Raw genomic sequence first — 26,406 nt, 5'->3', positions numbered from 1 at the left:
AAATGTGAGTCTTAGACTGACCACATTGGCATCACCTCTAAGTTTGTTAGGAATACAGGATCTCAGGGCTCACCTTAGATCTATTGAATCAGAATATTTTATCATTTTCTCCTGATGAATGTGTACACCTAAAATTTAATTAACACAGTGCTGGGGGATATAGTGTACCATAGCACAAGGTTTCTCAAATGTAATTAAAGGATCATCAGTAGTAGAATCATTGAATTTGGGTTAGGGTGATTGTTTGGTAGTGGTGGCAGTAATGATTGGTGGTGGCTTATGAGTTTGTAAAAATTCACTTTCTTTGGCCTCATCTCAGAATCTGCTAAAAATGATAGCGTTCATGTTTCTGTATTTTTTTTTTTTTTTTTTTTTTTTTTGCGGTACATGGGCCTCTCACTGTTGGGGCCTCTCCCATTGCAGAGCACAGGCTCTGGACGCGCAGGCTCAGCGGCCATGGCTCACGGGCCCAAGCCGCTCGGCGGCATGTGGGATCCTCCCAGACTGGGGCACGAACCCGTGTCCCCTGCATCGGCAGGCGGACTCTCAACCACTGCGCCACCAGGGAAGCCCCATGTTTCTGTTATTTTAACAAGTTCTTCAAGTGATTCTTATTCTAATAGAAGTTTAAGAAAAGTCTGGGTGAAGTGTCCAACCTCCTTTATAATATGGGATAATGATAGTACCCATCTATTTGACTTACAGAGCTGCTAGAAGGGTTGCCTTAGATCGTGTATGCACGGTGCTTAGCACACTCCTTGATGCCCAGTAATCATATGGTGATATTAGCTGCTAATAGCTGGAACACATACTTGTAGTTCAGTAAATGCATGTTTGCCTTATAAAGCTGCTGGCAATGCAAAGATTATTTTCACTTTCTTTATCATCTTCTTATTTACTCCTTTGCCCAAAATATATTTTGTTCTTTTTTTCTTCCTCTTTTTCTTCCCTAAGACTTTTCTTTTTATGTATCCTTTGTAATATCCTCCATAGTGTTTAGTATGAAGAAGTTTCTTGATAAACTTGGTTGCCTGATACATTTGCTGACTTTAGTAATGAGATATGAAGGAGCAGCAGGGCAGAGAAAGAAAATACTGTGACCCCGAGAGCAGAAGTGTAAGGAAGACAATATATAGATTATAAAGAAGCATGCTTTTGTAGCCAGTTTGAAGAGGTAGCCACAAATCAGTAGGCTTTTAGAGTCAAGGTAAAGTGGACGCAGCATTTTTGTAGTCACCTAGTCATGGAAACTAACAGTCTGGACTGAACTTAAAATCTTCTGACTCGAGTGTGCTTCCAACTATATTTTTCCTAAATTATTTTCAAAGGTCATGTATTTTAGGTCCTCAAACTTTCATATCATTAAATGTTTAGTTGGTATAAAAGTCAAGGTTTCCACATGGAAAGAAGTTGTGTGCCACAGAGAAGGAAAAGTGCAAGGTATGTTTTAGCAAAAATTGTAAAGTAATTTTCCTAGAGCAGAAGGTTCAAAGTTAAGAGTAGATTGATTTAAAACAGGTTGGTTTGTATCACATCCTTACCTAAATACATTTGAATAGGTTAATCTTGCATTTGTAAGAAAATCTGAACTCTCTCCTATCCCAACAAGGCCTTCTGGATGGGCTTCTGCCTACATTTCCAACCTCATGTCTTAGCACCAATTCCCTAGTTCACTACTCTAGCCAGATCTCCTTTCCAAGCCTTGGGCAGACCATGTGGAAGTTACTCAATAGATACTTATTAAATTAACTGATTGCATGGATAAGTAAATGCATGATAAATGGATGAATGTTATGTAAAATGAATGAAGAGTGTTTGCTTTATTTTTTAAATATTCACTTATTTATTTATTGCTGCACCTTGCAGCATGTGAGATCTTAGTTCCCCAACCAGGGATCAAACCCATGCCCCCTGTAGTGGAAGTGTGGAGTCCTAACCACTGGACCTCAAGGAAATTCCCTGCTTTGCTTTTACTTTTCCTTTAACTAAATCTATGTCTACAGAATTGAATTTGAATAAAATTGAAAACAAAAGCATTTGCTAGTATAAATAGTGATATTGATAGAATGGGAAAGCTTTGTCTGTAAGACTATATCATTTTCCCTGTAACCAAGTCCCCTTTTATGAATCTGAGCTTCGGTTTCTCATTCTATAAAAATAAATCTACTTTATTTAGTTAATCAGTTTCCTTCCAAAAGAAACATTTGCTTGTTTCAGTTATTCCTTGTTATTTTTGATTGAAACTCAGCTAATTTTCAAGAGTATCTAGATCTATACCTAAATGCATTTCAATTGGATATTTTTTATTAATTTGTGTAAAAAGGAGGAAGAAACTTTTTTCTAACTAAATTCATGGAAGGTTTGAATTGACAATTAGAAAGTTATTTTAGTGTTCTTCAGTAATTTTTTAAATTAGCAGCCTCTATACTGGCAACCACAAAATGTTAAACATGGAGATTTAAGCTGCAAAAAAAGGTCTGGTTTTAGCTTTGAATGAATCCAGAAATATCAACAGTTTTTTTTTTTTTTTTTTTTTTTTTTTTTTTTTTTACCACAAGCAGATACTTTATCAGAGCCAATTCTATTGGACTGTCCTTTCTTCTTACCTTATACATTAATTCTTCTGGTAGATGACCTGGTTTGGAAACAACGTAAATAAAAATAATCTTTGTGCTTGTTGGATCAGCTCTTTATAAACAGATGATTATGTAAGCACAACAGGGCATGCATTGCTAAACTTTAAGCTAACTGTGGTAAGTCTCTAGAACTTACTTTGTGCCAAAGGCAGCTGGCCCATGGCAAGGGTATTTTTATCCCCAGAGAAGTATATCTACAGAAAATGTTCACATGTCACTGAAAACTTTGTTTTGTGCTGCTGTCCTACAGTTGGACACCACAAATACAAATTAGGAGACTCTGTAAACCAGATGTTCTGACTCTTTGGTAGTATTTAGTGGTCTGTGGATGAATGTTTGAGGGTCCTGGAAACCTCTGCAATTGTATACTAAACTTTGGTATAATTAGAATATGCATTTTCTTGGAAGGGAGTCTATAATTATTATCAGATTCTCCAATATCTTAAATATCTCTGCAATTGCTTCTGCGTCAAATGTGGTTTACTTGACTATACTCCTCACTAGACTCTAATCACCATCAAACACAAGGCTTACTCATTGTTAAAACCCTGGTACCAAGCTTAGTGCTTAGTACTGAAAAAGACACTCAGTGTTAATGAATAAGTGAATAAATGACTGTATGGTTGAGAGAACAAACAAACGGACTGTATCATCTGTTGCTAGCATCTAGTGTCTTGTTATGATGGTATGGCCCTTCCATTCCATTTTTTCACTGGCTTGGGGAATGATTGTCTTCAGATTGGTTTTACTGCCAGAGTCCATTTAATAGGGTGTTTATGCTCCTAAAATTTCTATAACAGAGCTAAGAATAACTTTTAGCATATTGTATAACAAAACCATTTAAATTCTTGTTCTTATGAGAATTAACAAAGCTGATAAAGTTTTCCAAAGATATCTTCCCCCCAAAATTGTTATTATATTTTTTACCATGGAACCCATCATTAAGTTGATATCTGATTTGTTGTTTATTATATCAGTTAAGGTAGTTTACATGTGGGCTATCTTTCAGACTTCAGGGATCTGGTCCTCTCCTCCTCTATGACACATTTGTAAAACACATGATGAAAACATGTAATATAACTAAAGCAAAATATTCCCGACATTCATTATTTAATTGATACCCCATAAATTTCATGAGGACTTGATAAGGGGACTAACTGGGAACCAAAGTGCATTCTTGTGTTTATCTCTATATTCAACTCAATAAATATTTGTAAAGCAATATTTGACACCAAACTATTTTGCCAGTTCAACAAAAACTTTGTGAGTCTGATGGGAGAAGGGTGTGTGTGTGTGCAGGGGAAAGGAAGGTGGTTCAGAGTGAATACTTCTGATTGGAACCAGGCTCATATCCAGTCTTGGAGGATTTCAGTGGTACATCAATTGCTTTACGGTGAGAAAAGGGAGAACTCGTCATCTTTCAAACCTAATTTTGCTGTGTTCTCTTTATTAGAGACAAGTCACTAGGTTCAGCTCATGCATCAGGATGTGAATACCAGAAGATAGGGATCACTGGGGGCCATTTTAGATGCTGCCTGCCACATTGACCAAATTCCCTTGCTCTCTGCTCTTATAGATCAGTATATCTCCCCTTGTAGGACTTCAGTGATTGTAATATTATATGAATGGAAAGATGGATTGAGGCAGAGGCACTAGGTTGGGGTCTTGTTCCTGGGGTCCTCATTTGTATAGTTTTTCATAATGGCTCTCTCCTCCCTTGACTATGAGCTCCATGAAGACTAATGTCTTGTCCTGCTAATCCCTGCCCCTCCCCCTCCCCCAGCATATATACTATTATATTTCCAGACCCTCTCAGAGTTAATGGCACTCACAGGAATATAATATTTAATGAATAAATGATTGTATTGTCCCCAGAAAATATTAGCCTTGAATACAAATCTCTGCTGGAGGCAAAAATCTGTACTAAATCAAAAGCCAAGATAAAGAAAGTTCCGTAACCCGTTAGAATTCTTTGGTGCCTTACTTCGTTACACATCAGACACCCCATGTATCATATGTTCACATACCAAAAATCATTATAAGCATGACATTTATGCTTAAGAAACACGCAGACTCTTGGGAGCAAGGATAGACTGCTATTTAATCATTCACCCACACTCATCAATCAGTGCAGAAATTTTGAAGATGTTATGTGTTTTGAGGCTTAGTCAATGCTTTATGTAGTCTGCAGTTAAATGTGCAAAATGTTCCCCGAGGCAAAAGAACTTATTATCTAATCATTGAATTAAGACTAATGTATGAAAAGACAATGTTGTGTATACATTTCAAGTGTCAAATGAATAGGAAGGACAGAAAGGTGAAAGATGGAAGGGAATTTTCCATTGAACTGATCGAGGAAGGCTTTACAGTAGTTCTGGTATCTTATCCATATCTTTAAGGATGGTGAAGATTTAGATGGCTAAGGAGGGCAGGGGAGCAAGAGCCTTTTTTAAAGAAAATCCTGTGAACAGCAAAGGAGCTGATGTAGGAAAGCTCGATAAATTTTAGAGGAATAATGAGAAAAAAAATGCTTAAAGGAGATGCAATAGTATTAAGGTTCTTCTTAATGGTTTTATTTTGAAAGGCAGAAACTTAATGGTCATGAAAAAAAAATTTTTTTAAAGGTCTTTAACTCTGGCCTGTCTCTAAGGTGCAGGGGATAATAAGGCTAATCCTAGGTAAATTTTGGTAGAAGTCCCTATATCCCTAGTATGTTTCTTTCTTTTTTTTTTTTTTAATTAATTAATTTATTTTTGGCTGCGTTTGGGCCTTGTTGTGCACGGGCTTTCTTTAGTTGCGGAGAAGGGGGGCTGCTCTTCGTCGCGCTGAGCAGCCTTCTCATTGCAGTGGCTTCTCTTGCTGCCGAGCATGGGCTCTAGGTGCACGGGCTTCAGTAGTTGCAGCATGCGCGCTCAGTAGTTGTGGCGCATGAGCTTAGTTGCTCCACGGCATGTGGGATCTTCCCGGACCGGGGCACGAACCCGTGTCCCCTGCATTGGCAGGAGGATTCTCAACCACTGTGCCACCAGGGAAGCCCGCTAGTATGTTTCTGAGTTAAGATCATGTTACATTATTCTCCGTATCACCCTACTAAAGATCTTTTGATTCAAAATTATTTTTTTCTCCCTCTTTTCCTCAGATTTCAGTGATTTGAGAAAGCAGATCACAACAAATTCGGACTGAGGTGTGAATGACTGACATTTCTAAAACTTTTCTGAGGTATTTAAATAAAAAAAAAACAACAACAAAACATCCCAGGAGAAGGATTATGCCATTTATTACTTTGGGAAAATGAAAGTTTGCCTTGTATTCTGCAGGTTTGGAAAGCAAGCCAATGTGTGTGTATGCACCTCTTTTAGATTTTTATTTAGTTTCCTCAAAGGGACCTCATTGCAATTTCTGCCCAGTCCACATATCATACCAGCTCCATTCAGTTGATACCAACTGTGCTTCCTTCATTGCAACTTTTACAGACCCCTATCCTGACCCAGAGCCAGGACTGGACTGGTTTGTTTGTTAATGAATTGGGGAACAGCGTCTTGGAGGGTATATTAGTCTGCCAGGACTGCCACAAAAGAAAACACCACAGACTGGGTGACTTAAACAACAGAATTTATTTTCGTAGAGTTCTGGGGGCTGAAAGTCCAAGATCACGTTACCAGCAGGATTGGTTTCTCCTGAGGCCTCTCTCCTTGGCTTGCAGACAAGTCCCTTTTCACTCTGTCCTCGTGTGGCTTTTTTTCTGTGTGTTTGTATTTTTGGTGTTTCTTCATCTTCTCATGAGGACACTAGTCATATGAGATTAGGGTCCCACCTTCGTGATCTCGCTTAACCTTTATTACCTCTTTAAAGACCCTACCTCCAAATACAGTCACATTGGGGGTTAGAGTTTCAACATATGAATTTTGGGGAGATACAATTCAGTCCATAACAGATGGATACGTTTCACTAGGTAACTTCACAAGGAAGAATCTTAAGGTTATACTGTGTAGTAGCGTAAAGAAGTACTGAGACAAGACACAACTTTTTTCAGTTTAATAAATACTTATTGCACACTTTTTGGGGACTGAGTACTAGGCTAGGCCTTAAATATTCAAAGGCAATGAAGACACTCTCATACCCCTTGCTTCCTCAATGTAACAGATGAAATGGAGCTGTAAGTACATAATTACAAGGTGTGATGATTAATTTTATGTGTTAATTTGGCTGGGCCACAGTGCCTAGCTATTTGGTCAACCATGACTCTGGATGTTTCTGGGAAGGTGTTTTTGTGTGGGTGAGATTAACATTTAAATCCACAGACTTTGAGTAAAGCAGATTGCCCTCCATAATGTGGGTATGTCTCATCCAGTTAGTTGAGTTCTTAACAGAAGAAAGACTGACCTCCTGAGCAAGAAGGAATTCTGCCAGCAGACAGCCTTCTGACTTGAACTACAACACTGGTTCCTATCCGGGTCTCCAGCCTGCTGCCCCACCTTGTAGATTTTGGACTTGCAGCTTTCATTGGTTGTATAAGCCAGTTCCTTAAAGTAAGTCTCTCTCTCCCTCTCTCCCTCTCTTCCTCTCTCCCTCTCCCCCTCTCCCTCTCTCTCTCTCCCCCCTCCCCCTCTCCCCCTTTCCCCCCTCCCCCTCTCCCCCTCCTCCCCCTCCCTCCCTCCACACACACAGACACACACACATTCTATTGGTTCTCTTTCTCTGGAAATCCCTGACCAATACACCAGGTAACCTTTAAGAGCAGAGTGTACTCTGTTCCTTCAGTCACCTGCCCTTCCCTCTATGGGCTTCACCTGTTCAGAGTGTGTCTTCTGCGGGATGTTGGTGCACAGGCAAGGAGCTAGAATGTCAGTTTAATTGAATTCTCTTCAGACCACTAGCCAGAATGAGCCCATGAGGCCTGGTTTTCATACTGTGTAGTTTGATTTTATGGTTAGGAATTTACAACTTTATAAAAAGCAGAATGAATAGATGATCAAACTATTCTTCTTTCCAATCGAATTGGGCTGGATGTAGGGCAGAGACTTCTCTGTGAGGGGCTAATGGGAATTGTGCACATGGTTATGGTACAGCACCATTGGGAGGGGGCTTGTATGTTATACACTGCAGGGCTGGGCCAGGGGTATGCAGTAGGCTCTGTGTAATTTTATTTCTAAAAGTAGCAGATTTGTTAGTAGTCAGCGGCTCTGTATCTCTAGAGCACCTTTTTTGTTATCTCACTGATTTATAATCTTTTCTCGTTAGCTTCCTAACCTTGCCTGAAGGGGATCAGTGATAAGCATTATTAACTCCTTAGTAGCATCTAGGGATACTAAAATGCAAGGAAGAAGGTGACCTGCCATATATCATGCTGCAGACCTGGGAGGGGATGCTGCTGCACAGAGCTGTCTTCTCATGTGTTCATTCTTTGAAGTCACTGCTGGGGTCTGAAAGGTTTTTCTTTTGTTCTGTGGGAAATCTCATTGTTGTCATTTGTGGTATGTAAGTAGAGGGCAAAAAAGCTTCTTAATTAGTATATAAATGGATGTTCCATTTTTCATTCCTGAAATGGCATGTCAACCAGTGGAGAACTGTATTGACTTGAAACAAAATAAAAAAGGGCTCTTGAACATTGTGGTACATGACTCTTTTTGAATTATGGTTTTCTCTGGGTATATGCCCAGTAGCGGGATTGCTGGGTTGTATGGTAGTTCTGTTTTTAGTTGTTTAATGAACCTCCATACTGTTCTCCATAGTGGCTGTATCAATTTACATTCCCACCAACAGTGCAAGAGGGTTCCCTTTTCTCCACACCCTCTCCAGCATTTATTGTTTGCAGATTTTTTGATGATGGCCATTCTGACTAGTGTGAGGTGATATCTCATTGTAGTTTTGATTTGCATTTCTCTAATACTTAGCAATGTTGAGTCATCTTTTCATGTGTGTCTTGGCCATCTGTATGTCTTTTGCCCATTTTTGGATTATGTTGTTTGGTTTTTTTGATATTGAACTGCATGAGCTGTATGTAAATTTTGGAGACTTATCCCTTGTCGGTTGCATCATTTGCAAATATTTTCTCTCATTCTGTGGGTTGTCTTTATGTTTTGTTTATAGTTTTCTTTGTTGTGCAAAAGCTTCTGAGTTTAATTAGGTCCCATTTGTTTATTTTTGTTTTTATTTCCATTACTCTGGGAGACAGATTGAAAAAGATATTGCTGTGATTTATGTCAAAGAGTGCTCTTCCTATGTTTTCCTCTAAGAGTTTTATAGTATCCAATCTTATATTTAGGTCTTTAATACATTTTGAGTTTATCTTTGGGTGTGGTGTTAAAGAATGTCCTAATTTCATTCTTTTACCTGTAGCTGTCCCATTTTCCCAGCACCATTTATTGAAGAGGCTGTCTTTCCTCCATTTTATAGTCTTGTTCCCTTTGTTGTAGATTAATTGGCCATATGTGTGTGCGTTATTTCTCGGTTTTCTATCCTGTTCTATTGATACATATTTCTGTTTTTGTGCCAGTACCATACTATCTTGGTTACCATAGCTTTGTAATATAGTCTGAAGTCAGGGAGCCTGATTCCTCCAGCTCTGTTTTTCTTTCTCAAGATTGCTTTGGCTATTTGGGGTCTTTTGTGTCTCCATACAAATGTTAAGATTTTTTGTGCTAATTCTGTGAAAAATGCCATTGGTAATTTCATAGGGATTGCATTGAGTCTGTAGATTGCCTTGGGTATTATAGTTATTTTGACAGTATTGATTCTTCCAATCCAAGAACATGGTATATCCATCCATCTGTTTGTGTTGTCTTCAGTTTCTTTCATCAGTGTTTTATAGTTTTCAGAATACAGGTCTTTGCCTCCTGAGGTAGATTTATTCTTAAGTATTTTATTCTTTTTGATGTGATGGCAACTGGGTTTGTTTCTTAAATTTCTCTTTCTGATCTTTCATTGTTAGTGTGTAGAAATGCAAAAGATTTCTGTGTATTAATTTTGTATCATGCAACTTTACTAAATTCATTGATGGGCTCTAAGAGTTTTCTGGTAACATCTTTAGGATTTTCTCTGTATAGTATCATGTCATCTGCAAACAGTGACAGTTCTACTTCTTCTTTTCCAGTTTGGATTCCTTTTATTTCTTTTTCTTCTCTGACTGTCGTGGCTAGGACTTCCAAAACTATGTTGAATAAAAGTGGCAAGAGTGGACATCCTTGTATTGTTCCTGATCTTAGAGGAAATGCTTTCAGCTTTTCATTGTTGAGTATGATGTTAGCTGTACGTTTGTCATACATGGCCTTATTATGTTGAGGTATGTTCCCTCTATGCCCACATTCTGGAGAGTTTTTATCATAATGAGTGCTGAATTTTGTCAAAAGCTTTTTCTGCATCTATTGAGAGGATAGCATGGTTTTTATCTTTCAATTTGTTAATGTGGTATATCACACTGATTGATTTGTGGGTATTGAAAAATCCTTGCATCCCTGGGATAAATCCCACTTGATCATGGTGTATGATCGTTTTAATGTATTGTTGGATTCAGATTGCTAGTATTTTGTTGAGGATTTTTGTGTCTATGTTCATCAGTGATATTGGCCTGTAGTTTTCTTTTTTGTGACATCTTTGTCTGGTTTTGGTATCAGGGTGATGGTGGCTTTGTAGAATGAACTTGGGAGTGTTTCTCTCTCTGCTGTATTTTGGAAGAGTTTGAGAAGGATGGGTGTTAGCTCTTCTCTTAATGTTTAATAGAATTCACCTGTGAAGCCGTCAGGTCCTGCTTTTGTTTGTTGGGAGTTTTTAAATCACAATTTCAATTTCAGTACTTGTGATTGGTCTGTTCATATTTTCTATTTCTTCCTGGTTCAGTCTTTGGAGATTGTATCTTTCTAAGAGTTTGTCCATTTCTTCCAGGTTGTCCATTTTATTGGCATAGAGTTGCTTGTAGTAGTCTCATATGATCTTTTGTATTTCTGTGGTGTCCATTGTAACATCTTCTTTTTCATTTCTATTTTTATTGATTTGAGCCCTCTTCCTTTTTTTCTTGATGAGTCTGGCTAAAGGTTTGTTAATTTTGTTTATCTTTTCAAAGAACCAGCTTTTAGTTCAATTGATCTTTGCTATTGTTTTCTTTGTTTCTATTTCTGCTCCGATCTTTATGTTTTATTTCCTTTTGCTAACTTATGTTTTGCTTGTTCTTCTTTCTCTAGTTGCTTTTGGTGTAAGGTTAGGTTGTTAATTGGGATTTTTCTTGTTTTTCTGAGGTAAGATTGTATTGCTATAAACTTTCCTCTTAGAAATATTCTTGCTCCAGCCCATAGGTTTTGGATCATTGTTCTTTCATTTTCATTTGTCTCTGGGTATTTTTTGATTTCATCTTTGATTTTCTTCAGTGATCCATTAGTTGTTTAGTAGCATATTGTTTAGCCTCCACATGTTTGTGTTTTTTACGGTTTTTTTCTTGTAGTTGATTTCTAATCTCAGAGTGTTGTGGTCAGAAAAGATGCTTGATATGATTTCAGTTTTCTTAAATTTACTGAGGCTCACTCTGTGGCCCAGCATATGATCAGTCCTGGAGAATGTTCCATGTGCACTTGAGAAGAATGAATGTGTAGTCTGCTTCCTTTGGATGTAATGTTCTATAAATATCAATTAAGTCCATCTGGTCTGCTGTGTCATTTAAGGCCTATGTTTCCTTGTTGATTTTCTGTCTGGACGATCTGTCCATTGATGAAAGTGGGGTGTTAAAGTCCCCCCCTATTATTGTGTTACTGTTGATTGCTCCGTTTATGGCTGTTAGCTTTTGTCTTATATATTGAGGTGCTTCTGTGTTGGTGCATATATACTTACAATTTTTATAGCTTCTTTTTTGGTTGATCTCTTGATCATTATGTAGTGTCCTTCTGAAGACAGCTTCTAATATTTTGTGATTATTGTTATTTATTGTTATTATTATGAGCTTTTCTCCTTTGATCTCTTTTCATATAATTTTTCATCCCCTCTGTCTTTTTTGGCAAAACCTAAAATGTAGACTGGAAGAGGGAAATGTGGTCAATATAAAAGCTGTGGTCTGTGGTGTATCCCAGGGGTCAAAATTGATGTACCCAAAAGAGAATCATCTCTGCTTACTCTCCCACAGATAAATGAAACAATAGCACCAAAAATAATGGAAGTTACCAATTATTAAGTGCTTATTCTGTGCACTTCAGTTTTACTTACAATGTTTTCTTTCTTAAGCTGGTAGGTGAGACTTCATTTTGTTTTCCTTATACTTTTTTTTTAAAGATTTTTTTTGATGTGGACCATTTTTTAAAGTCTTTACTGAATTTGTTACAACATGACTTCTGTTTTATGTTTTGGTTTTTTGGCTGCGAGGCATGTGGGATCTTACCTCCCCAACCAGGGATTGAACCCACACCCCCTGTGTTGGAAGGCAAAGTCTTAACCACTGGACCACCAGGGAAGTCCCCCATTTTCATTATACTTTTGAGTTACTTAACTATTTCATAATATTAAAAAGAGTTAAAAAGGGGGTGGGTGGGTAACTTCAGGACGATCATTAGGAGGATGAGATATACGAAGAAGAGGAAAGGAATGACCCGACTATCTAACTACCAGCATATCTAGTTAGAAGAAACCATGGGATCATTGAAGAGAAGAGCTCAGGGAGAAGATAAATATCTGTTTCTCTTTTCCTGTTTGAGAGTCATAGATTCTCGCTTCTGCTTGTCCTTAAAGTACTCAGCAAAGGGGCGATTATAACAGCTAATGCCATATAGGAGATTTTTAACATACTGTGTTCCACAAGACAATATCCAATAATTAATAACTTGGCTACTGTACATGACAGCTGCTCTCCCTTCTTGGGGAGGGTGTTGGTTTTAAATGTGTAGGGTTGTTTTTTGGTTGTTACATTGAGAGGGGTGCAATACTGTCATTTAGTGGGTAAGGACCAGGGAAACTCCATGTCCTACTGTTCAGCACTGCACAAAATGCCAAAGAGCTCCTCGGGTGGGGGTGAGGTGAGGGCAGGGGTGGAGATACTGGTAGAATTACCCTTCATCTGATACAAGAGGTGTGTGTGTGTGTGTGTGTGTCTGTGTATGAAACACAAGGATTTTATCACCTTAGAGCTTTATTTTCTATCAGAATGACAGGAATATAAAGGAATAAAGGAAAAACTCTGTAAACTCAAGGAAATTATTACACTCCCTTCTACACTAAAGATGTGTACAACTAAATTTTATAGACTGGTTTCACATAGATTTTGTTCACCCTGACTTCTTGGTCTATCCCATAAGCTTGTAGTTTCTAGAGACCTAAATTTCACTCTTCCGTGTTCAAAAGAAAAGATAAAAACAGAAAAAAAAAATCAAAGAAGACTATAAACATAAACCATAAATTTATTGAAACCATGTAGATTTGATTTTATTAACCCCTCAATGACACTTTAAATTTTCTGCCATGCTAGCTTTTTATATAACAAATGATCTTATAGTATTAACATTTAGAGCAAGTGTTTAAAAACCGCTCTTTGAAATAAACAAGAGATATTTGAATTGGAAACTTTATCTCTTAAGTGTTGCCTGAAAGTGAGAGCTGTATGGTCGAAGAGTCTATTATTGTTACCAGAGAACTTTAAATCTGCAGAATGAGAAATTTACATTCACTGTGGCTGCTACCATAGTGGCTGATTCTTAAATTATTTATGCAAGGAAGCAAATTGTTTTGTTCTTTACCGGAAATTAAGCCAATTGCATGCTTAACAAGGCTAAACTTTTTACTGAAAATTCAGCTTCATTTTCAAGCTCGTATTTTTTATCTTGTCACTAACTGTTCACACTGAGAGAGATGAATCATGAGCACATAGCACAATGCTCTACCCAGACTCTTGAGAGAGTAATAACTAGAAGCTGTGATAGCAGATTCCATAAGCAAAATCTAACAGGTTCATAGTGGGCTCGTAGGGCTATTAATGTGTCTTGAAGTTATACTGCTGAATAAACAAGCTTGGGACATTATTATTTTTGCTCAGCAGAATGTATTCTCAGTCAAAAAAAAAATTGGAGGTTAAAAGACTGTCACCCAAAATCCGTTTGCTACAAAACTAATGAACTTTATGTGCCAAAGAAAACTCAGACATATCAGAGTTGGGATTTGGTTTACTAAGGAAATAGAAAGGAACGTAGCCCAAGTGGTTTATAAGAAACATAAAATTTTAGAAAATTAGATTATTTTGGACACTTATCACCAAGCCCAAAGCAAACCAATACATTGACAGTTTTATATGTGCTAGGTATTATGCTCAGGGCTTTTTACATAAATTGTCTCATTTATTATTATCAACCCTCTTGGTGGTAGGTATGACTGTCCAGACTCAGACAGGAGTGATGGCTCAGCTGTAGCCAACAGTTAATTGATCATGGAGTAGAGATGGATCTCTGAAGTTTTGGTACAATGGGCCTCTGACACCCAGCTTGAGAAATTTTCATTTCCACTGTTTTCTGCAGTACAAGAAAAAAGTTTAATATCTTTTTTACTTTTGGTATTTCTTAGTATCATTAACAGGATATTAATTGGTACCAACAAGTACTTTCCTTGGTTACTCAAGCTGCAAGTATGGTTAGCTCTTTACCATAAACTGTGTAATCTCTTGACAATGTAATTTTGGCTAAGCTCATATCAGGAAACAAAATTCTTTTCAGAAAAAATAAAACAGAATTAGTCTCCCTGGGTATGATTGGGCAGTCCTTGCTTCATTTTTTCCTCTTATTTGCTTTCTATGCCAGCACCAAATAGTTTTCATTTCAGTGGCTTTCAAGTACACTTAAGTTGTATCTAAAGTAAAGCTACCTACTTTCATCATTCTTTTGATTTTTTTGTTTCCCTCTGAATATTCTAAACCATTTTTGCTAAATTTATTCTTCTATGTTAAATTGAATTTTTCAAGTTTTAAAAATAAGGAATTAAACAAATACACCTTAGGTTTATAACTGACATTACATTAAATTAATTTGGGGGAGAATTGGCTTTTTCATTACAGACCGTCTCACCCAAGGACATGATATTTCCAATTGTTCAATTGTTCTCTCATCCTTCAATAAAAGTTTATAGATTTTTTTCACTCTTGCAAATTGAATATTTAATATCATTTCCATTTCTAACTAGCTATTGCCATTAGGAATATATTTTGTTAATGTATCTACCATCATCTTTATTATATTATTAAATATAGTACTTTTGCTAGAGACTCAGGAATATAGAAGAAGGAAGGATTTACTGAAGGAACTAACCTAAGCTTTTTTTTTTTTTTTTTTTTAATTTATTTATTTATGGCTGTGTCGGGTCTTTGTTTCTGTGCGAGGGCTTTCTCTAGTTGTGGCAAGCGGGGGCCACTCTTCATCGCGGTGCGCGGACCTCTCACTATCGCAGCCTCTCTTGTTGCGGAGCACAGGCTCCAGACGCGCAGGCTCAGTAATTGTGGCTCACGGGCCCAGTTGTTCCGTGGCATTTGGGATCTTCCCAGACCAGGGCTCGAACCCGCATCCCCTACATTGGCAGGCAGATTCCCAACCACTGCGCCACCAGGGAAGCCCTAACCTAAGCTTTGAGATATCATATATGACAGAGGAGGAATCTACTTTCAAGAAGTAGATTTTGGTCAAGAGTATTACATGTTTGCAAGAAGTGAAGGGAATTGAAGACTTAGAAAATAGGAATACGATCAGACAACCAGAGTGAAGTTTCCATAATATGTCAAATGCATGTGTTAAAGTGTTAATTGTTTTAAAAAATTCTATAAGAATTTTTGAAGTGGGATATGAAGATATGGAATGGCTGCTGGAGAGTGAGCTGTATCAAATGATGGGTTTTCTTTTGGGGACGGGTTCTTAGGTAGAAGGGTATGAATCTGTGGAGAGATGAGATTAAAGGTAGGAATGAGAGGAAATAACTGGGCAAGCAAACGCTTGAAGGACAAACTGTTGTCAAATTTCTGTACTTATGCTTCATAAGTGTAAAATAATTTATATTAGGTGTGTCGTGTGATACCACCCTCTCAGTCCAACCTGTATATGATCTGACCTCAATTTTAAACTTGATTCTTCCTTTTGGAAAATACATCAGACATACTCATATTAGGTTCTTATATTAGTTCATTGATTATCTCTTGACCTATTCAGATTGATTTCAGTGGTGTTTTGCAAGAAAAAAATTTCATGCTGGTAACTATTTCTCACATACAGGAAGCCAAGTAATGCTTTGATCATATTTGAATTTTCTAATAAGTTGTTTCAGTGTCACCTGGGAGATTTCATTTAAACTACAGACCATCATCTTCACTTCCACGGGGCTTCTTAGGTTCCAGCATGTATTCTAGTGCATTACTGTGTACTATCTCATTTAAATTTCATACCAATACTGTGAGAAAGATAATATTACTCTCCTTGTTTGATAGGAAAACTGAGATACAGAAAAGTTAAGTCGGGTGTGCTTTTCCTTTTTTAAAAAACTTTAATTTTATTTATTTTTTTATACAGCAAGTTCTTATTAGTCATCCATTTTATACACATCAGTGTATAGATGTCAATCCCAATCTCCCAATTCATCACACACACACTCCCCGCAGCTTTCCCCCCCTTGGTGTCCATATGTTTTTTCTCTTCTTCTGTGTCTCAATTTCTGCTCTGCAAACGGGTTCATCTGTACCATTATCTAGGTTCCACATATATGCGTTAGTATACGATATTTGTTTTTCTCTTTCTGACTTACTTCACTCTGTATGACAGTCTCTAGATGCATCCACATCTCTACAAATGACCCAATTTCGTTCCTTTTTATGGCTGAGTAATATTCCATTGTATATATGTACCACATCTTCTTTATCCATTCGTCTGTCAATGGGAATTTAGGTTGCTTCCATGACCTGGCTATTGTAAATAGTGCTGCAGTGAATATTGGGGTGCATGTGTCTGTTTGAATTATGGTTTTCTATGGGTATACGCCCAGTAGTGGGATTGCTGGGTCATATGGTAATTCTATGTTTAGTTTTTTAAGGAACCTCCATACTGTTCTCCATAGTGGCTGTATCAATTTACATTCCCACCAACAATGCAAGAGGGTTCCTTTTTCTCCACACCCTGTCCAACATTTGTTGTTGGTAGATTTTCTGATGATACCCATTCTAACTGGTGTGAGGTGATACCTCATTGTAGTTTTGATTTGCATTTCTCTAACAATTAGTGATGTTGAGCAGGTTTTCATGTGCCTCTTGGCCATCTGTATGTCTTCTTTGGAGAAATGTCTATTTGGGTCTTCTGCCTATTTTTGGATTGAGTTGTTTATTTTTCTAATATTGAGCTGCATGAGCTGTTTATATATTTTGGAGATTAATCCTTTTTCCACTGATTTGTTTGCAAATATTTTCTCCCATTCTGAGGGTTGTCTTTTTGTCTTGTTTATGGTTTCCTTTGCTGTGCAAAAACTTTTTAAGTTTCATTAGGTCCCATTTGTTTATTTTTGTTTCCATTACTCTAGAAGGTGGATCAAAAAAGATCTTGCTGTGATTTATGTCAAGGAGTGTTCTTCCTATATTTTCCTCTAAGAGTTTTATAGTGTCTAGTCTTATATTTAGGTCTCTAATCCATTGTGAGTTTATTTCTGTGTATGGTGTTAGGGAGTGTTCTAATTTCATTCTTTTACGTGTAGCTCTCCAGTTTTCCCAGCACCATTATTGAAGAGACTGTCTTTTCTCCATTGTATATCCTTACCTCCTTTGTCATACATTAGTGGACCATAGGTGCGTGGGTTTATCTCTGGGCTTTCTATCCTGTTCCATCTTTCTGTTTTTGTGCCAGTACCATATTGCCTTGATTACTGTAGCTTTGTTGTATAGTCTGAAGTCAGGGAGTCTGATTCCTCCAGCTCTGTTTTTTTCCCTCAAGACTGCTTTGGCTATTCAGGGTTTTTTGTGTCTCCATACAAATTTCAAGATTTTTTGTTCTAGTTCCGTGAAAAATGCCATTGGTAATTTGATAGGGATTGCATTGAATCTGTAGATTGCTTTGGGTAGTATAGTCATTTTCACAATATTGATTCTTCCAATCCAAGAACATGGTATATCTCTCCATCTGTTGGTATCATCTTTAATTTCTTTCATCAATGTCTTATAGTTTTCTGCATACAGGTCTTTTGTCTCCCTAGGTAGGTTTATTCCTAGGTATTTTATTCTTTTTGTTGCCATGGTAAATGGGAGTGTTTTCTTAATTTCACTTTCAGATTTTTCATCATTTGTGTATAGGAATGCAAGAGATTTCTGTGCATTAATTTTGTATCCTGTAACTTTATAAAATTAATTGATTAGCTTTAGTAGTTTTCTGGTGGCATCTTTAGGATTCTCTATGTATAGTATCATGTCATCTGCAAACAGTGACAGTTCTACTTCTTCTTTTCCAATTTGGATTCCTTTTATTTCTTTTTCTTCTCTGATTGCCATGGCTAGAACTTCCAAAACTATGTTGAATAATAGTGGTGAGAGTGGACATCCTTGTCTTGTTCCTGATCTTCAAGGAAATGCTTTCAGTTTTTCACCATTGAGAATGATGTTTGCCGTGGGTTTGTTGTATATGGTCTTTATTATGTTGAGGTAGGTTCCCTCTATGACCACTTTCTGGAGAGTTGTTATCATAAATGGGTATTGAATTTTGTCGAAAGCTTTTTCTGCATCTATTGATATGATCATATGGTTTTTATTCTTCAATTTGTTAATATGGTATATCACGTTGATTGATTTGCATATGTTGAAGAATCCTTGCATCCCTAGGATAAATCCCACTTGATCATGGTGTATGATCCTTTTAATGTGTTGTTGCATTCTGTTTGCTAGTATTTTGTTGAGGATTTTTGCATCTATATTCATCAGCGATATTGGTCTGTAATTTTCTTTTTTTGTAGTGTCTTTGTCTGGTTTTGGTATCAGATTGATGGTGGCTTCATAGAAGGAGTTTGGGAGTGTTTCTTCCTCTGCAAATTTTGGGAAGAGTTTGAGAAGGATGGGTGTTAGCTCTTCTCTACATGTTTGATAGAATTCACCTGTGAAGCCAACTGGTCCTGGACTTTTCTTTGTTGGAAGATTTTAAATCACAGTTTCATTTTCATTACTTGTGATTTGTTTGTTCATATTTTCTATTTCTTCCTGGTTCAGTCTTGGAAGGTTATAACTTTCTAAGAATTTGTCCATTTCTTCCAGGTTGTCCATTTTATTGGCATAGATTGGCTTGTAGTAGTACCCTAGAATGCTTTGTATTTCTGTGGTGTCTGTTGTAACTTCTCCTATTTCATTTCTAATTTTATTGATTTGAGTCCTTTCCCTTTTTTTCTTGATCAGTCTGGCTAATGGTTTATCAATTTTATTTTCTCAAAGAACCAGCTTTTAGTTTTATTGATCTTTGCTATTGTTTCTCTTTCATTTATTTCAGCTCTGATCTTGATGATTTCTTTCCTTCTGCTAACTTTGCATTTTGTTTGTTCTTCTTTCTGTAGTTCCTTTAGGTGTAACATTTAGGTTGTTTATTTGAGATTTTTCTTTTTTCTTGAGGTAGGCTTGTATAGCTATAAACTTCCCTCTTAGAACTGCTTTTGCTGTGTCCCATAGGTTTTGGATCATCGTGTTTTCATTGTCATTTGTCTCTAGGTATTTTTTGATTTCCGCTTTGATTTCTTCAGTGATCTCTTGGTTATTTAGTAACGTATTGTTTAACCTCCACGTGTTTGTGTTTTTTACGTTTTTTTCCCTGTAATTGATTTCTAATCTCATAGCGTTGTTGTCAGAAAAGATGCTTGATATGATTTCAATTTTCTTAAATTTACTGAGGCTTGATTTGTGACCCAAGATGTGATCTATCCTGGAGAATGTTTCGGGCGCACTTGAGAAGAAAGTATAATCTGCTGGTTTTGGATGGAATGTCCTATAAATATCAATTAAATCTATCTTGCCTATTGTGTCATTTAAAACTTGTGTGTCCTTATTAATTTTCTGTTTGGATGATCTGTCCATTGGTGTAAGTGAGGTGTTAAAGTCCCCCACTATTATTGTGTTACTGTTGATTTCCTCTTTTAGAGCTGTTAGCAGTTCCCTTATGTACTGAGGTGCTTCTATGTTGGGTGCATATATATTTATAATTGTTATATCTTTTTGGATTGATCCCTTGATCATTATGTAATGTCCTTCCTTGTTCCTTGGAACACTATTTTAAAGTCTATTTTATCTGATATGAGTATTGCTACTCTAGCTTTCTTTTGATTTCCATTTGCATGGAATATCTTTTTCTATCCCCTCACATTCAGTCTGTATGTGTCCCCTGGTCTGAAGTGGGTCTCTTGTAGACAGCATATAGATGGATCTTGTTTTTGTATCCATCCAGCAAGCCTGTGTCTTTCAGTTGGAGCATTTAATCCATTCATGTTTAAGGTAATTATTGATATGTATGTTCCTATGACCATTTTCCTAATTGTTTTTGGTTTGTTTTTGTAGGTCCTTTTCTTCTGTTATTTTTCCCACTTAGAGACATTCCTTTGGCATTTGTTGTAGAGCTGGTTTGTAGAATTCCCACTCTGTGGTGTCCTTATCCTGTGGGAGAATATTCTGTCCCAGTCCTTCTGAATACAGGAGTGGTCTTGCAAGTTTCTCTAGCCAATGAAATATGGGTGAAAATGACTGTGTTAATTCCAGGCAGAAGTTTTAAGGGCCTGTGTGTAGTTTTCCATATTTTGTTTTTCTCTGCCAAAGATCATCAGTCTTCCAGATAGAGACGTGAGTTCTGGGAAGAGACAACATGCAGCTGAGCTTTAAAATTCTTGACATATACATAGCTTGGGTGAAAATTGACCTTTGTTGGCATAACTCACTGAGATTTTGGGCCACTTGTTATCTAACTTATTCTAGCTGTTTCTGATTAATAAAGTGTTATAATTCATTGATGTAATTGTTTTAAATTAAAATTACTTTTTATGTCATTACTGAGAATATTTCTGAGATGACTCTTACTTAGGTGACCTAGTTTCTGAGTGTATTTCAGATTTTGTTCAGACCATTAAACAGGTTTTAAACCCGCAGCCAATATTGTCAAGATGATGAAATATCCTGAAGGCACATGTTTATATTGTTTTTCATTTCTAGTGTCTTAGAGTCTTAGTTTACCAAAGAGACTTTAGATTGAGCTACTTCATTTTCATGTTTGTTTCTGATATGAGATAAAATTCATGGTTGATAAAGGTTTGTATAAAAATGTAAGTGCATTTACACATCTTGTTTTTCTTTCTAACCTAATTTGTCTCACTTAATTCCCAGAAGCAAATTTTTTTGGTGAATGAATAAGCTAGAACCAGTGTGTTTAGCCATAAACTTTACGTCATCTCTGGGCAGTTAATAAATACTTTGATCACCAGCTCTCTCTCCATTGTTTAGAGGAATCATCATAAACTGGGTGTAGCAAATTCTGTTGCTGTTAACTTTTGAGCAATACCAAGAGTTCCCCATTTGAAAAAGACTCTGATGGCAAGTTATTGCCAATTCCCAATGTCTGCCCTTATAATTTTGACCTGATGCTCAAATTTAAAACTATCTCATTTTCTCTGACTTAAAATGTTTGGATGGTACATATTGATTGATAGTTCACATGCCCCACCCTTGACACCCTGCAGTATTGCCTATCTTTGGGGTGCCTAACATGGACATCCCAAGAGACATTTTTGCATATGCTAAAGAGATTAGACTTCAAAAACCTCAACTTGGGTGAAAATCTACCCAAACTTTTTTGTTTTCATGCAGTAAAAGAACAACAATCAAGACATGACTTTTATTGATTAAGGATGTAAATATAGAGATAGATAGGGAGTTAGATAGATAATTGATAGTTGATGATGTTGTTTATTTCAAATAGATGTATATTGCCTTGTTAAAAATTTCCATTTAGGACCATCAGTTTAAAGCTACTTAGGATATGTGGTTTGATTTATACTTTAGGTTTATACTTTAGGTTTGATAAGAAATGGAAAATTTGATATATTTTTTGCATTGCTTTACAAAATTTATTTCTTAGATAAATTAGATAGCAATCGAGTGTGAAGAGAGAAAAGACAGCATCTTGATGCATTTATCACAAAAGAATTCAAAAGCTTTATACACAAAAGAAATGACGGAAGATGAAGTTTTCTATCACAAGCAACTCTACGTATAGCTTCAAGATGAGTAGTTATACTTCACAGCAATATTTTAAGCTCTAAAAGACATGAAGGACATGACATGGGGAGGGGTAAGGGTAAGATGGGACAAAGTGAGACAGTGGCATGGACACATACACAACACCAAATAGATAGCTATTAGGAAGCCACATAGCACAGGGAGATCAGCTCGGTGCTTTGCGTCCACCCAGAGGGGTAGAATAGGGAGGTTGGGAGGGAGACGCAAGAGGGAGGAGACATGGGGATGTATGTATATGTATAGCTGATTCACCCTGCTATACAGCAGAAACTAACACACCATTGTAAAGTAACTACACTCCAGTAAAGATGTTAAAAAAATAATAAAACAAATAAATAAATAAAAGACATGAAGGACTTTCTATATACAAACTAGCAGGATATCATATGATTATGATCATATGATTAAAAATACAGAACAGGTATAAATATGAAACCAAGGATTTCTTCTTCCTACATGAGCTAGGCCTTAAATTTTTAGCATCTTCAAATCAAATGTGTTGGGGAGAGTCCCGCAAGCTTATCTCACTGTGAAATGGCTTTCCAATGTAGTCTTGCTTCCTGACCACATGTTAATCCAGTGATGATGGAAATGTTGTCTGAGGAGCAGCATCGCCACCACCATCATCACCTGTGGGCTGCTGAGGGACAAATTGTTGGGCTCCCCACAGATCTACTGAGCCAGGCATCTGCTTCAACAAGCTTGTTAGGTGACAAGTTTGAGGCTTGCTCTTCAGTCTGTTATCCCACCAAGTTTCTTTGCATAAAGCTGATAATTAAAGCCCTTAAGACTGGCAATCACTTTTTTTTTTTATAGCAAACAGGGCTTATAATTTTCTTTTCTGTTTATCTATCTATCTATCTATTTATTTATGGCTGTGTTGGTTCTTCGTTGCTGTGCGTGGGCTTTCTCTAGTTGCAGCGAGTGGGGGCTACTCTTCATTGTGGTGCGCAGGCTTCTCATTGCGGTGGCTTCTCTCATTGTGGGGCACAGGCTCTAGGTGCTTGGGCTTCAGTAGTTGTGGCACATGGGCTTAGTTGCTCTGCTGCATGTGGGATCTTCCCGGACCAGGGCTCGAACCTGTGTCCCCTGCATTGGCAGGCAGATTCTTAACCACTGCACCACCCGGGAAGTCCAAGGCTTATAATTTTCTGCCTCTACAGAAATGATGACTTGTGTTTCTTGGTTGTAGGCTGATCTTCTTTCACAGCTGTCATTTATCAGGGGACAGATTTGCCAGTGTTACTTTACAGTTCATTCAGTCCCATGTAATTAATTCCTGTTGATCTGGATGAAGTAATCAGGTTTTCCGTTAGGTTTGTCATTTGTTACCCAGTCCAGTGATATTATCTAAAGGCCTCCAAAATCTAGCCTATCAACTCATAGAAGTTTGTTGGTTTCTTGGTTCAGCTGCCAAACACTGGGGTAACCAGTGCTGTTTCAGGGAGTTTTGAAGGAAAGATCCTCAGGACAAATGGTCCCGGCAGCTGCTAGGACCTTGCCCCAATATTCCCTGACCAGGACCGGCTAGCCACGAGCAGCAAGGCTCCTGGCTGGCTAAGCCAAATTTATTACTGGGTCCAAGCTCACTCTGCTCACTACACAACAGGCCAATAAATTGGGAGACGAGGTGTTGAGGCAAGGAATAACGACCTTATTCAGAAAGCTGGCAGATCAAGAAGATGGCAGACTAGGGTCCCCAAAAAACCATCTTCGAAAATTTGATTTTTATACTTTAGGTTTGATAAGTGATGGAAACTTCTGATTGATAAATGGAGTGGCAGAAATAGACTTTCAATCTGAGGATCATATTCTTACTAACACCCTACACTCTGTGCTGTATCTTATCCTTAATTTTGCATGTTGTAAGTAAATAACACATATTCTATAAGCAATTTCTTTTCATTTTGAACAACCATAAAATGTTAGAGCTAGAAGGGTTAGTGTTTACCTGGCTGAATCCCCTCTGAAACTGAGACACTGAAGGACTTGTCAAGTATCTCATAACTAATTAGGGGCTCGATTCTTAGTCTAGTGTTCTTTCTCCTCTGCTACTAACCCACGCCCCTGTATAGGCTGAGAAATTTAAGAATAATGAATTATTGTTTGCATTTGGATGGTACTACAGGAGTATTTTTGAAAGAAAGTAAAATATACAAGAACATAGTGAGGAAATTTGTTATTGCATTTGACTTTCAATGAGAAAAGCAACTTGCCAAAGGTATATAAGAAAACATCTCATATGTATGCAAATATGGCATGGGAGGAACAGAAGGGACAGGGTCGGGAGGGACAGGGCTTGTCTCTTAGTTACAAAACCACAGTGACTCTTTGAGAGAAAACATAAACTGGCCTGCAAATATCTGTATTTAAGGCTGCTTTTCCCAAAATATTAGGATGTAACAGATTAGAAAGAAGCAATTCAGTCTAGATATGACCAGAAAGAGTAAAAGACTAGAAACATTTAAAAATAACTCCAGACCCTTAACATATATTATATTTTTAAAGTGAGGATACAAAATTATAGGAATTCTTGAATTTGGAATGGATCTAGACATACAGTGGACTGCTGTTATCCTCATGTGAACACATGACTAAATGGCCCCACCTAGACAGTTATTATAAGTTGGTTTATTTCCTAACCTCTAATATTGGAGTAAAAATATACACTTGATGTACTTGCCAGGGCCCTTGGGAGGTCAGGATGAGCTAATATCTGAGGTGGTTCTGAAAAAGGCATAAATACCTGTAAATTTTAAGTAGGTGTTTTGTAAGTAACAGTACGAAGGAGTTTACTGCTTCTGTAAGAGCTCACAGTGGCTCTACCAGGGGTAGAAAGTGAAGCTGGCAGGTTGTTTATAGTTTATCTCTTTAAAGGCAATTTTTTTACACTGCATAGCCCTTGTCAAGAAAGCTCAAAGCTATCTCTGATATATGCTATGAGTTTTTCATTACATATTTTACATAAATTTATAAATATTTTTTTTTTTTGCGGTATGTGGGCCTCTCACTGCTGTGGCCTCTCCCGTTGCGGAGCACAGGCTCCGGACGCGCAGGCCCAGCGGCCATGACCCACGGGCCCAGCCGCTTCGCGGCATGTGGGATCTTCCCGGACCGGGGCCCGAACCCGTGTCCCCTGCAGGCGGACTCTCAACCACTGCGCCACCAGGGAAGCCCCAAGATCTTATAAACTTTTATGATGCTTTTTTGAGATATGTTTATGAGACAAAAACAATTTGATAGCAAGCCTGGTGATATGAAAAACATAAATTCTTCCAGTTGCTATATGGCTATAAAACAAGCACTAACACATTATTATTTTTTTCTATTTCTACTAGAGACTGATTTATATGGGTAGAAACTTCTGTATATATTGGTCATAGCATTTTGAAAAGGCATTTAAAAATTAAAATTGGTATTTTCTGTCTAGAACACCACACATAATAAAATTTTCAGCTCTGCAAAAAGTGACTTATTAAACCATGTCGGTTTTCATAAAGTAGATGAATATATAATATATATGATGGGCATATGTAATAAACGTGGGTGCCATTTTTATTAGGACATTCCAATTTACTTTTCTGTAATTAGAGCTACCAATAAAATATGCATTATATACATTTCTTTCTCTACACCCACATACACACAACGTTGTAAGAAAAACATTCTTCAGATTTTAGCAATTTGTTATTGAATTCTGTTTGTTTATTTATTCCTCAATCCATGTATCTATTTGTTCAAACATTAATTCATTTATTCATTCAATATATATTTATTAAACATGGATATTTGCTCTAAAATTTCTAAATTTTACTTGCTTTTATTTTACTGAATTTTTGAGTGAAAAATTTTTGTTCTCTCCTTATCTGTTCCTGTCTGTATCATGTCTATTCACATCTGTATCATTTTCCAAATTATTTGTACAAATGAATTCTAATACATGTGAATTTTCATTAAGATAACATTGAATCTTGATATATTTATTCTCTGCTGGATTCTGGAAAATGAGAGCTTTTTACGGATGGTGGGTTGGGGGAATCAAACTCAAAAAAAATTAGGAGATTTTTCTGGAGAGAAAGGCAAAACCTCAAGATATATAGCGTGCATCCACTGTGTTATATGGCAGTTTCCTATCGGATCTTACTATCAAACTGTCATTTCACAATTTAATCTAGTATTAAGGTCTTTCATAAAAATATACACTTTAAAATTACATGCATATATGTAATAGTCCCCCAAAGACATTATATGTATATTTAATTTTCTGTTCCAGATTTTGGTTTGAAACTTCATGCTTTGTAATTCCCTGTAAGCTTTTACTGACAATTTGTTTGCTGTCAAGGTCATTCTCCCTGCAGGCCACTCCTAACCCCCTTTTTTTACAGGTTTGTTATATATCACTTATTTTATAATTAATGCTTATAGAATGGATTCTTCTTTCAATAGGCAGTAAATTCCAGACATACTTCTATTTTGAAAATAGTAGACAGGCTTATTGGGATGACTGTGAAAATATCCATGAAAAATTCAGCTTTTAAACATTAC

The sequence above is a fragment of the Phocoena phocoena genome, chromosome 11, assembly GCF_963924675.1.
Source record: "Phocoena phocoena chromosome 11, mPhoPho1.1, whole genome shotgun sequence".
Classification (NCBI taxonomy): Eukaryota; Metazoa; Chordata; class Mammalia; order Artiodactyla; family Phocoenidae; genus Phocoena; species Phocoena phocoena.
Note: the sequence above shows the minus strand (reverse complement) of the source record.